Source organism: Oratosquilla oratoria, chromosome 12 (genome assembly GCF_046742065.1).
Source record: "Oratosquilla oratoria isolate Oo_2021 chromosome 12, ASM4674206v1, whole genome shotgun sequence".
NCBI classification, from domain to species: Eukaryota; Metazoa; Arthropoda; class Malacostraca; order Stomatopoda; family Squillidae; genus Oratosquilla; species Oratosquilla oratoria.
In genome coordinates, this window is record NC_134788.1 from 19,520,414 (window position 1) to 19,534,925 (window position 14,512).

General features: G+C 41.1%; 2 protein-coding genes and 1 long non-coding RNA gene across 3 annotated transcripts in view; 1 reads left to right on the forward strand and 2 right to left on the reverse strand.

Moving 5' to 3' along the window:
- LOC143031050 (BTB/POZ domain-containing protein 6-B-like) overlaps positions 1–14,512 on the reverse strand; it is a 554,488-nt gene that overhangs the window by 127,836 nt on the left and 412,140 nt on the right. The gene's annotated exons all lie outside the window — the stretch shown is intronic.
- The window catches only part of LOC143031047 (BTB/POZ domain-containing protein 6-A-like), a 248,449-nt gene that overhangs the window by 23,523 nt on the left and 210,414 nt on the right, over positions 1–14,512 (forward strand). The window lies entirely within an intron of this gene.
- LOC143030584 (uncharacterized) lies at positions 5,757–14,068 on the reverse strand. Its single transcript, XR_012966914.1, has 3 exons — positions 13,841–14,068; positions 12,053–12,180; positions 5,757–6,641 (listed from the first exon to the last, which is right to left on the reverse strand). It is a non-coding gene; the product is annotated as an uncharacterized LOC143030584 (long non-coding RNA).

The window sequence follows — 14,512 nt, forward strand, 5'->3', positions numbered from 1 at the left end:
AAAGCTTTCCTCCTATCCCATAAATCTGCATAACCTCCCACAGTGCCTTTCTGTCTACCCTATCATAAGCCTTTTCCAGATCCATAAAAGCCCAAAAAACATCCTTCCCCTTTCCTATAGCTTTCTCACATATCTGTCTTACCACAAAAATCTGATCTACACAACCTCTACCTGTCCTAAATCCACACTGCTCCTCACCAATTACTCCTTCTGTTCCTTTCCTAATCCTCTCAATTAAGATCCTCCCATAAGCCTTCCCTACTACACTTAACAGGCTAATCCCTCTGAAACTACTACATTCACACTTGTCCCCTTTTCCCTTGTAAAGAGGAACTATACAGGCACTTCTCCAGTCCTCCGGTACTCTACCCTCTCTCCAGCAAACATTAAATAACCTCACCAACCAGTCCACCATCACTGAACCTCCCTTTTTCAGACATTCTGCATGGCATCCATCCAGACCAGGTGCCTTACCTGCTTTCATCATCTTTACAACTGCCTTCACCTCATCCTTCCTTATTTCTCCTAGATTCTCCTCACTCATCACTCTCATTTTCTTCGCATTTCCCACTGCAGCTATCTTTCCTTCCCTATCCTCCTTCACATTTAGCAACTCCCTAAAATATTCTGCCCATCTATATATACATACATATATATATACATATATATATATGTGTGTGTTTGTGTGTGTGTGTGTATGTGTATACATATGTATATATATATATATATATATATATATATATATATATATATGGACATGTATCAATGACCTTATGCATGGATTTCAATTTACTGTATCCAGATTTCTTGATGATACCAAGTTGTGCAGAGTAATAATATATTGCCACCAAATTCACCTGGATATTCAAGTAGAATTAGACAAATGACAGGAGTGGTCTGAAAAGTGGCTGAGAAAGTTTAATCAAAGGAAAATAAAATTATACTAAATACATCCACAGGTTATTTTGAAAAAAGGGAGTGAAAAGAATCATGGCACGATTATCAGTAATGTCTGCAAATCATCTAAACATTGTACATTTTGCTTTAGAGAAAGCTAACTAGATCCTAGGAATGAGAGTTTTGTCATCTTTTGACTTGGCAAGGGGGATTATTGAAAGTTAACATCCTTATGTGTTAAATTGGGTTCCTTCACATTCAATAATGAAGAACATTTTCAGTGCCGTGGTCTCGCGGTGGGGAGTCCGCTCAGTTGTGTTCTGGCTTCTTTATACATGGAGGTTCTAGAAAAACGGACCATTTTACCACATTAATGGGCCAAGATACAACATGGTGGCGGTGGATACGTGGGTGATGTACTTGCTATCACCCCCAAGGGGACGGATCTCAGGGGTAAATTAAACATGTTCAGTGGAATAGAAAAGAACATACAAATCACTATGGAACGGGAGGAGAATGACAAATTAGCCTTCCTAGACACGGTAATATGGAGAAAAGGGAATAAGACTGCTTTCTCAGTACACAGGAAAAACACAAATAAAAACGACATCATCCACTATTACTCTGCTCACCACCCAAGAATAAAAAGCGGGGTAGTAATAGGCTTCTTTTTGAGAGCATACCAGGTGTGCAGTGAGGAATTTCTCCAAGGAGGAATTGAATACATTTTTGACATATTTAGGAAACTGTGTTAGCCACAAGGACTCTTACATAGACTAAAAGAAAAAGCTTTAAAAATAACAAAAAGAACCAGAGAAAGCCAAATATATGAGAAAAAATGGGACAGCCGGGGTTTTTTGTCCGTCCTCAATTCTAAACACGCAGATGAAATCGGGCAGTTGTTCACCAAGGCACAGGGACCAAAATATATAAAAACATCATGAAAAACAAAAGCAAAAAAGAGTACCATATGGGTGCTGAGGACAGCCTGATTTATAGAATTCTTGGTCAAAGCTGGTGGAAAGGGAAAGGGGGGCAGTGGATGCAGGAGTCGCCTTAATTAAACCGGCAGAGGGTGTGTGTATAACTAACCGCTCTTCATCGCCATCATCTTTACTGTGAGCGGTCAGCACGGGGTTCCGCTCCTCCACAGTGAGAGAGAGCTGGTTAGTTACCAAGTCAGACTCGAGGAGGAGAGAAGGAATGGCAAGCGATTTCCTGCTTCTCAAAGAGCCTACTACTGCGTCCGGTGACACGGAACAAAGACACAGATTTCTCTAGCAGGGCATGATTGCAACATATGGGGACTACTTTTTTTTTTGGGGGGGGATCTATTTTGTTTATATATGTATGCATGGGTGTTAGGATGTACATTGAGGTTGTTGAGATATTGTGTGTGTGTGTGTGTGTGTGTGTGTGTGTGTGATTTACCATGGTCTTGATAATAAAGAAGCTGGCTCCTGTTTGATAAAAAAAAAAATTACTTCAGCTAATACTCCTGTAGACATAAATTATTTCTGTTGCAGCAATACACAGATATTGATTTCCTTTACTCATCAGCATCGACGAGAATCGTCTTTTTTTTTTCTTAAGAAAGGGATTCAGCATCAGCATCGGCAATATTTTGCCAATGCTGATGCCAATTCAGTAACTCACCTATTATTCATTGTTCTGGTGGTTGCATAGGTCCATGGAGCATATTATGTGCTATATGAGATACCACTACCAAATAATCATTGCTTTATTTCATTTTCAGATAGTATCACAACCATAAGGAATGAGGTGGCTAGGAATGTGCTGTGGTAGTGGTAAACTTACACTGCCATCTAGTGCCATAACACACGTTTTGAAAATATTATGCAGAGGTGATAAAATCTGCAGACCCACGAGAGAGAGAGAGAGAGAGAGAGAGAGAGAGAGAGCGTAGTACGAGACCGGAGAAACTTTTAAAGCACCACCAGGCGCGGATCTAGGAACAAAGTTTGGGGGGGGCCCGACGGCAGAATTTTCGGTTGTTTAACGAGCATTAGCATTACCGTTTCTCCACTCACGGGATTCTTATTTGTTAATAACTGGCGGACTGACCTAAATGAATGGGCATAACCATCTGCTCTAGGTGCCAGTGTTTCTCTTCGGATTCAAATGAGAGAGGAATTTTGTATCTTATCAAAACTTTATTGAAAGTAAGAAATTAATAGCTAGAGACCTAGAGACATTAGACCTCAATTTAAATGTAGAATATATATATAATACAGTAAGCATTATACTTTATAATATTACCTATAATAGTAGCCTTAAAAGTAACATGCAAAGGTTATTACACTGAAAGGATTAATCACACTGCAGCCTAAGCAAAGAGAAGACGGCGGTTCCTTTCCGCAAACTTGTTGATCACACGATCAACAGGAACATCTACATCGTTATGGACGGCGAGTAGTGCGAGGCCGTTGAGGCGATCCTGACCTATGGTGCTCCTCAAGTATGTCTTCAGGCGTTTCAGGGCTGAGAACGATCGTTCGGCTTCTGCATTTGAGACTGGCAGGGTCAGTAGGATGGTAAGGAGCTTCGCGATGTTCGGAAACATACGGGCCTCGGCGTATTCCTTTGCTTTCTTGACAGATTCGAAGGCCGGAGCGGAACATGTCCACCGATGTGTTTCCGTCTGCACGAGCAAAAGTGACTCAACGTCACTTTCGTAGAGTTTAATGGCTTTAAGAACAGCATCCACGTTTGCTTTTCAGCCCCTGAGCAGCAACATGGATTATAAAACTGAAAGTGAACTGAAATGAAATCGGGCCAAAGGGCCAAAGCCAAAAGGGGCGGGCCCGGGCCCCCTGGGCCCCCCCCCTTATATCCGCGCCTGAGCACCAGTACAAGTCGGAGGAAATATTAGAGCAAATCATATTGACTTTAAATTTTATTTTTTTATTTCTCATATAAAATCAAACTAATATATATATATATATATATATATATATATATATATATATATATATATATATATATATATATATATATATATATATATACCTTTTTATAAACAGCAATGTTTCTGCGACAGAAATTAAGCAAGTGTGAGTATGTGAGTAAATTGTCCAGGTGGCGTCGTGGTCCATGGACTCTGTCGATTTCACCTGCTGCTGCTGCTGCTGCTTCTTACATGTTCAAAAAATTGGCAGACGGATTTACTTCCCCCCCCCCTCACTCCACAGCCAAATGAATCATTTATAAAGAATTTTTTGATGTATTTCAACAAGTGAATACATAAGAACACATCTTTATGCTTTTTGACAGTGATGGATATGACTTTGGCTCATCTCTAGATGATTTGCTGTCAAATTCACAATCGCACGAGTCAAATTTGGGCATAGTGAAACTTAAAAAATAAATAAATAAATAAAAAATAAGAATACCTTCATCTGTTCTGACATTACAAAGCAAAGTTGATCAGTTTTGCCCCCCTCCCTCCAACTGGAACCTTGTGACTCAGATTCCTTGAGTTGGTGCAGCAGAGACGACAACCACAACTCATATCCTGAACTTGGAAAAGTTGCCAACAACTTGCAACAAAATGCCGTGATGCTCCCCACCACCTTCAGTGTGGTGAGTGAAGAACGCCTCCTCTTCAGTCAGCATTGGTACCAATGTCTACACCCTACACCGTAACCGCTTGACTCCAGAAATAGGGCAGAAATTGATGCTGTTGCACTTCAATATGCGAATGTTTAACTTTGACTAATAACCCATGGAATGTGCCAGTAGCTGCCTACTCAGGTGAGTCAGCATGTCGGAAATTATAATTTTTTTTTCCCCCTTTAAGGATTTTATGCCCAGACATAGCTTTTGGATAAAAATGACATTTTCCACATTCCATGGATCAGTTATTACATAGCAGAGACTGAGTTAGGTTTAGGCTTTACTACTAAGTTAGAATTAAGAAATGGATTGATCAAGTTTACATTTTGCACATGTGCTTTATTAAAGCCATGTAGCAGCATCAAATGATTCAAGTTACTTGAAGTTGGTAGTTACATCAAAATCTACGAAACAGGTATTATTTACCTCTTTTTCAACCGATAGAAAATAATACAACCATACATTGTTAATAATCATAAAGTGGTCAATCAAAGCACTTCATTAACTTCATTCAATCATCAGCATCCAACAGCACAACAACTGGCAGGCATAAATCTACAGAGATTATGAATTTAGTCAAAATCATGTTTTAATTACTTTATATTAAAAACTGATATACCATAATCATATAAAGTGGAATTGGCATCGGCGGCAACTAAGAGTGAATAGGAATCTGCATCGGTATCGGCAACCATGAGTGAATGGGAATCGGCACTGGCATTAGCGGAAGAAAAAAAATCGGCACACCCCTACAAACATACATCATTATTTCTTTGTTATCTGAGAATACTTAGTGATGGAATTTCATCCTGGCAGTTAATAACATCTCCTCGGTACTTGACCACATTGAAGCCAAAACACGGGTGGTGGATGGGAGTGGGAGTGGGTGCCTTTTGCCTTGGCTGGCTATTACCTTCCATGTAAGGGGGTGGGGGGTACTTGGTAGAGAGACAGATGACTGATTTGGTTTAACTTTGTGACCCCCACCCCCTCCCTATCAGGAAGCTAGGATGGTGCTCCTTATAGAAGATTTTTGTAGTATGGTCCTATTTAATGAACCACACCCTTGGTGCAATTCACCGGTGGCAGGGTTTGCATTGCCGTCACCACCTTGACCTGAGCCACAAGTAACGATGCTCTCCTCTTTTGCTTGGCCAGCGAGCATCTGTTAGACAGATAATATAGAGCCCATGGATCCCCCTCCCTCCCTTGCAATGGTGAAATGCAAATAGCTGCCCCACACACATCCAAAGCCCACTCATCACGTCTCCTACCTTAGGCTGTCATGTTCAGGTCAAAGGAAGACAATGCAGCAAGACAGAACTTACACAACCGATGCTACTTTACCTGCAGAGCACTATATCATACGACATCCACCCCCCCCACTCTCCTCATTTACTCAGAAAATCAATGGGAGGATCAGACAAGAACATCCCCTGGAGACCATCCATGCCATTCGTCCTTCATCATCCACCTACAGTCTCTCTCTATCTCTCTCTCTCTCTCACTTCACTCCTACTTATGGCATTCTGTCTTCCTTGCTCAGTAGTACACAACATTCTTCTTGCATCCAATACTCCTTTCACTCCCATCCATCCATCCATCCATCCACCTCCTTCTTGGTCTTCCTCTTAAATGTGAATGGCAGGAGAGCTATTGGATAGGAAAAATAGAGTGCAAAGATGATTTGGGCATATAGAGAAAATAAGAATGGAAAGATTTGCAAAGAAAAGTTTGGAAAGCAAAAGTAGAGCGACACTTTATGTGGTTAAAGCTACAACTTCAGTAAGAGAGAGTGAGAAATTCAATCCTGTAAATGATATCTACATACAATACATTTCTTTAGTTTATGAATACACAAATGACAAATTCCTTTCCATCTTACCAAGAACCCACATTTAAGAGGACGGCACCGGCCCCCCCGGCTCCAGCCCACTAAGAAATGGGAAGAAGAAGAAGAAGGGACACGAGATTCCCATAATGGCATACTACTGGTGGACAAGGGGGACTTCGTGGCCACCAACAATCATTTTTTTCCCGGCATTCTTCAAGGATGGCATCTACCCAAAGCAGCAGCTAAACCAATTATGAGTAGAGGAGATCTAATGCTGGAAAAACACAATTGTTTTAGTATCTATCATATAGTGAATATTGAGTAATGAGATAGCACTCAAAGAAAAAAAAATTTGTCAGGTGACAATAAGGAGCTTATATGGAGGAAGGGACAAGAATGTCTTTCTGAAGGGAGTGGGATGGATGGGCGTATCTTTTGACTGAGCAGCAGCAGCAGCCACCCCATTTACTGTATCTAAGGGGGTGGGGGGAAGGGCATTTTGGGTCTTCCTGTAGCTAAATGCAATAGTTTATGAATCTAGAAAATGGGCCAAAGCAAAAGCAGGCCATCAAGATTATAAGATGTTCAATGAAAAAGGAGTGAACCTTACAATAAGATATGGGTAAAAAGAGAAACGAGTAATGAGGAATTAGAAAAAGAGAAGACACTAAGAGATGAAGCTAAGGGGGAAAAATGCGAAGAGAACTGAGACTTACGAAAGCAAGGAGGGAGGGAGGGAGTTCTTCTGTTGATTGGAGGGTAATCAACAGGAGACTGAGAAAATGCTACATCAGAATGGGCGAAGCAAAAACAGAAAAAAAAGATGGAGAAAGAAAAAATAAAATAAAAGTGGCCTATACTAACATTGACGGATTAATCTCAGGACTGAATGAACTTAATGATTACCTGTTACAAGAAAAACCAGACATAATGGGAATTGTGGAGACTAAACTGACGACGAAAATAATTTTTTCGGTTGTTTGTTTTTTTTTTTTTTTTTTTTTTTTTTTTTTTTTTTTTTTTTCTTCTTATCAGCATGTCACATCATGAGGGATGTGGGGACGTCGTGCACCACTCTTCCAGAAGGTAGAATTTTTTTTGGGGGGGCATTCAAAAGTTTAAACGTCTACTACCACCCCACGTAGTGGGGATTTAACTCTGTTTACATTGATAATGTTGACTTATCCTCTTATATTTTCTGCATCATTTTTATTCATTTTTTGTGGATATGTGTATGCATGTTATTGTACAATATGTTTTCCACCAATACAACTTAGACTTAGTGATTTACACGTAGACAAAAAATATATATATATATATATATTTTCCCAGCATGAGTGCACACATTCTTCATTATCGCACAATTGTTTTTTTTTCCACTCTGTTGTTATCTAGTGCATTTTTCTTGTTACATAAACAATGGAAAAACTTGAAAATAAGACTGTGGCATGGAGTGAGTTTGCCAAGTTTGCACGTTGGGACTGAGGAACAAAGTGACGAATCGGCATCTCAACCTAGGGCACTTCTAGTATTTCATGTGTGGAACAGATTCATTGACTATAGGCTTCCCTTTGACATCTAGGGCAAGAAACATAAGGAAAATCATGGACAAGGCCAGAATACCCCCATGCCAAGTCAAACTGAAGAAAAGTGCAAGAAAAACTGAGTCTGCAGATTATCAGCCCGGGGGCTTTTGATGCCAGGGTAGGCCTACATTAGGCCTACCCTGGCATTACATAAGGAGTTGGGTGGCGCCCAATGATACCCTCCCCTCTGAGGGATTAATATTTTGTCTTTTAGAATACACCTGCATTCATTTATGCATTATAAAAGACAAAAGGGGACCAGGTGCCTATATCAACATGGATGACCTCATCACACACCTTCTTCCCCATAAAAGTGACCCAAGGTGACCTGAATAACCTTCCTTGAAAATCTGACCTCTTGAACATTATCAGGTGTAAGGAACAAATCAGAGTAGTATTGCTCTAAAAAAAATCATTACTGTACTGTGCACAGTCACTTGAACATAAAAATGCATTTTTCTCAAAACTAAATCTTAAAGGTTAGAATTAAGAATTCTTGTGGCATAAAGACCAGAAAAGAAATCTATTCAAAACTGCTTTTTCAAATTCCTTTTTTTCCGAATCTTGTAGGATCTGTGATCTTTTTTTTTTTTATCAATATAAAAAAAAATTGCTTTGATTCCTTTTATTGTGTGAACATACTATTTGTCATATAAAATGAGAATATGCAGTATTTTTTCTTTTGGTGTCTTTTAACTCTCATACAAAGGAGATTCTTTTCCATGCATAGATCAAAATCATCGATTTTTTTTATGAAAAAAGTAATGTGTCAATTTTTATGAAAATTAAATCAGGGGTGCATGATAGTTTTGTGTTTAAGCTGTAAAAATATCATTAGTCTAGACAAAACAATGTGGCCACAGGAAAGCAAAATGTCTGGCAATGACCTGGCGAAAATCTGGAATACGACTTGTGTCGTTAAATGACATGGATGTATTGTATGTTTCACCAAGAATTTTTGGTGTGTGTGTGTACGTGTGGTATTAGAGTGTTGATGATATAGAGATGAGGAATGTATTTGTGTTCTTATGTCCAGTTGTTGTTGTTGTTGTCGTTCCCTAGACTGTCTGTCCGAGCAGTCCCGTCTCCCCAAGGAAGGCCACAGCCGAGACTGGGTTTTCCCACAAATCCTTTATAGAGTGTATGTTGTGTTGTTTGCGTGCATGATTGTGTATAATGCAGTCTTCCATTATGTGTTGTATGGTATGGGGTGAAGTGTTACATCCTGGGCAGCTGTTCACAACACGGTCGTCCAGCCTCCTCTGGTAGCTTAGAAGTGCTGGGTGGTGACCGCATCGCAGTCTGGCCAAGTGGACTCTGTCCTTACGTGGGAGAGAGGATTCAGAAGGGTGGATATCAGGGGGTCTGGCATGCAGCAGTGTGTTGTCTTTCAGTGTGTTAATGGAGCGGTGAGTGATATGATTATGAATATGTTTCCGGAGGCTGGTATTTGGTGGTTGTGGAGGAAGAGAAGAGAGTATCTTTGTGTAATAAAGGTCTTTGGGTGTAGTTTTAATGTTTCTTGGTGTGTGTGGGTGTTCTGCTATGTAGTGTAGCGGGTGTGATGTGTTTGTGGTGGCTGCAGCAAGTGTTTGTGTGCCTCTCATGTCGAGGTGTTCCTTGACTTTGAGGACTTTTGTTTCATGGTGTAAATGGTCTGTAGGTGATGTATTTGTGCAGCCTGTAATTGTTTTTAGGGCTTTGTTTTGTATGATTTGAAGGGTGTTGTGGTGTGTCTCACTGAGATTAGGAGCCCATGCAGGACTCGCAGTTGGTGAGATGTGTTGCTGTAGATTTGGCTGGGGCTATTTTGAGTCTGTTTGTAATAAACCATGTGTTGAGTGTATTAAGGTATGGCTGTAGTATTTCTGCAGCTTTGTCTGTGTTACGATGTGGGCATGTGATTGTTGTCTTCTGCATAGGAAGAGATTTGTTTTTCTGAGGTGCTTGGTGTGGGTATGTCATGCATGTACATATTAAAGAGTGTGGGGGATAGAACTGAGCCCTGTGGTACTCCATTCTTAATGTTTCTGATGTGTGATGATTAGCCATTATATGACACATTAGCATTTCTGCCTGCCAGATAATTGGCCAGCCATCTTTTAGTGTTATTGTGCATGTCTGTGTTATATATTTTGTTTGTTAGTTTGTGGAGGGTAATAGCATCAAAAGCTTGACTAATGTCTAATGTTATAAGAAGTGTTCTGTGGTGGGGCCTATCTGAACTGATGCCATCTAATGTTCTTTGTGTGAGGTTTATTAGAAGTGTTTGTGGAGTGTAGTGGCCTAAAACCATGTTGTGATTCAGCAAGGGGAATATGTGGTGTGAAGGAGTTGGGAGATGAAAGGGTTGATGAAAGAGTATTGAATCTATTTTTCCTGATAAAAAGTACACTCTGGGGTGATTTGATACAGATGTTGAAGATTCATAGGAAATTAACATCAAAAGTGATAATATTTTCACACTGAATGCGAATCAGACCAGACATAATGGTCTCCAATTGTCAGGAATATGATTTAATTTGGAAGTGGTGTACAATTTCGCCAACCGTGTAGTAAATGAATGGAACAAACTTCCTGCAGAGGCAGTGCAATGTAGTACGGTTTGAAGTTTTAAGATTCATTTAGATAAGCACCTAAGAAATATGCTGTAGTACCTGGCATTTTTATCTTATTTGTTACTATTATTGGTTCATTTTTTGTTATTCATTTATTATCAATTATTCTTATTTTTGTTTATTATTTTTCATTATTTACTTATTTTATTCTTTTATCTGTTTACTTATTTTTCCCACACTCAACCTAGTTATGGACCAAAAGGTCTCCTGCTGGCATGCTCTTCCTTTGTAATCCTTTGGTTTGGACACATGGAAGGAATGAGTGAAGAAAGATTAGTAACAGAGGTGGAAGGAGTGAACATGAAGGGGCAGCCAAGGATGAGATGAATGGATGGGGTAAAAGGGGCATTGGGAAAGAGGGAAATGTCTGTTGAGGAAGGACGGGAGAGGACAGAAGATAGGGGTGAATGGAGAAGGGTTGTGTATGGATGATGATGTGATACATGAAAGGGAGTGGGTGGGAGATGGGGGGTGAGGGAGTATGTGTGAAAAATAAAATGACGCAGCCCAAAGGGATTTCTCCCCATCTCCATTTCTGTAGGAGGGGTGGGGGTGGGGGGTTGCTGATTTAACGAAGCAGCCTTGCTGTGGATGTGCTGTGTCTTGCAACTCTGCTTCCGACCCAGGGCAGCGGGCGAGATGCAGGAATGACCTGTCATCCAGGAGGAGCCAAGATAAGAGGGAGGAAGGGGGGTGAATGGGAGTGGAGTATGTGTGGATGGAATAGGTGGGGGTGGATTTTGTGTCTTTGTTTTTGGCTACTTCCCTTGTAAGGGGTAAAAGCTTTTGGTATATACATGTCATCAAAGACACATCAAATAGTCAAAGAATTTTTTTTAAAAATGTTCAGCTTCCTAAACAAGACAGTGAACAAGTGGAACACATTACCAGTCGTTGTTGCCTTGTGTTAATCATAACAAAATAACAATAGAGGAACACGATCACCTTCGCAGGCTCTCAACAGAGGTTCCACTTGCTATGTTGTGTTCTTGTCTGATGGCTACCTCAGTACTCCCTTCCTCCATGTTCTACCCTGTTAAATCCCTGAACAGAATTGTTGGTCCAAGTATTGCAGTAGGTATATTGATAAGGCATACCAACTATCAAGGAGCTGCTGACTCCCGACCCCCACCCACATGGAACCAGGGAGAAGAAAGATGAGATATGCAGAACTATTGGGGAGGCTGTGCACACAAGACTGACGGTCAAACATGAATTAAAACCTAAATATGATGATTGAAATTAAGGATACAGATAGTTGGAACTGCACATGATTTTGAGAACAGGTGGTATTATGTCATACTGGAGAGAGTAGGAGATGGGACCCAACAAGTGTTGCCATTTTCCTACATACTACAGTTAGGTAAATACGTACATAACTGGACCCCATCAGCACAGTGCATTTCTTGTGGGTAAATATACATGGGAGCGGTGATATATTTCTTTAACATGTCTTTCTATACAAAATATTCATCACTCACCTTGAATTTGCTTGTATCAACAAAGAGTGTCCAGGGTTGAATGTCATTGTCTCTTCTCTTCTGCAGCCACTCCTTCGCAGTTGGAGATGCCATCTGTCTGCAGCTGCACGGGCAACTGCATTATCAAACTGAAATAAATGCATCAAATGTTATCCGCTGAATCTATCTCAAATGACCATTAGCTGGAAGAATCAAAACCAAGGTCACATCCACTCACAAATACCCGTTACCTTCCACCCCAATCTCATCTGTATCCACATTATCCTTGATGTTAACTTACGTCAACTACTGAGCAACGAATATGATAGCATAATTTTTTTTCCAAGGCACACAAAAGCTACACCACAAAATGAAATCACTCAAATCATATAGTGAACAATAAATGCCATTCTGAACAACAAAAATTGCACTGACACATATTTCTATAGCCAGAATGGTATAACACATCAACACACACTACATACATATACCAAGGGTCCCCCCCCCTTACAAAGGAGGTGGCCAAACTCAAAGGCATAAATCCACTCCCACCCACCCATTTCACCATCCCCTCCACATACTCCACTCCCATTCATACCCCTCCCTCCCTCTTTTATTGGCTCCTCCTGGATGACAATGGGTCATCATCCCTCCCTGCATCTCGCCCCCCACTGCCCTCCCTCCCTGGGGGGTCAGAAGCAAGGCAGCAAGACGCAGCATATCCACACAAATTAATACACACGTGTCATTGAGGTGTTTGATTGATATTAAATGAGTCCGATTTATCTCTACGTCAAGACGCCAATTGATCTGCTTTATCAAGAGTAAATATATATTTTTTTTTCTATCAGACTTTGCATTTCCAATGTGAAGAATGGTCTCCAATCTATTCTCCTCATCATCTAGTTCCTATGGGTTCCTTCTTTATGTAAACCTCTGGTATATAAGATTTCTTCAAGTGTGCAACTGAACCATCTTCTTTTACTACATACATACATATACCAAGGCTTTTTCCCCCTTCCAAGGGAGGTAGCCAAAAAGGGAAAGGCATAAAAACACTCCCACCCATTTCACCCCCAAATACACTCCACACCCCTCCCTCTCATCTGAGCACCTCCTGGATGACGGGTCATCCCTGCACTCTGCCCACCGCCGTGGGTCAGAAGCAGTGTCGCAAGACACAGCACATCCACAGCAAGGCCGCTTCATTTAATCAGCGACCCCCCCTCTCCGTCCCCCCCTTGCATATAAGGAGAGGATGGGGAGAAATCCCTTCGGGCTGCGTCAAAATTTACTCACACATACTATCCCACCCCACCCCCGCCCATTCCTCCTCATGCAATCACAACATCATCCATATACAACCATTCTCCACTCACCTCTGTCTTCCGTCCTCTCCCTTCCTTCCTCAACAGACATTCCCCTCTTCCCCAAAGCCCCCTTCACCCCATCCATCCACCTCATCCTAGGACGTCCCCTCATGTTCACTCCCTCCACATCTGCCTTCCATACCTCTTTTACTAGTCTTTCTTCACTCATTCTTTCCATGTGTCCAAACCATCCTAATATTCTTTCATCAACCCTATCTCCCAAATCCTTTTTCACCCCTGTTCTCCTCCTCACCTCCTCATTTCTCACTCTATCCAGCCTAGTAACCCCCACCATACTTCTCAGACACCTCAACTCAAACACATTCAAACTCCTTTTCTCTTCTTCTCTTACTAGGGAGAAAAAAAAAACGAAATTTCTGAAAATAAATAATCCTATGGCAGACACACAAAACCTTGATAATGAGCTCATCGCATTTACCAATTCTGACGAACTGGTGCAGAAAATTGCAGCAAGCGCGCCATGGCTGACCCGTTTCGGTTGTTGACTGAGGTAGACGACGGTGACAAAGATGGCGCCAACTTGGTGCTGCTGTTATGGAACTGGAATGGAGACGACGCACGCACAGGGAAGGATCAAATGTGTTGTTCGGCTCACGCTGACTGACCATGAATGTGGTCACTTGACGGAGGACCCAATTTGGGTGGGTGTGGGGCCTGCAACAGGAAACAAGAGAGACGGGATCACACAAAGAATAATGTTTTCCCAACGCAAGCACTCCATGCATACATTCCTATTCCCCTGATGACAATATTTCTCCCCGGCATTTAGTTTGGCTCAAGTTGCCTCAACGGAAATAATCCCAATTCAAGGCTTTTTTCTTTTCTTTTCTTTTTCTCAAGTTATCCCTAGCATATCATTAATCTTCCTTGTGACCCCGACTACAATCTTTACATTTGTCGACTATTTTCATTCGTAATGGTATTGCTTGAATTGCTCGTAAAATATTCTTATACTGAAATAACAAAATTCAAATCAAACTCTGTACTGAGAGAGAGAGAGAGAGAGAGAGAGAGAGAGAGAGAGAGAGAGAGAGAGAGAGAGAGAGAGAGAGAGAGAGAGAGAGAGATTCAACCCACCACCAACAGCGCC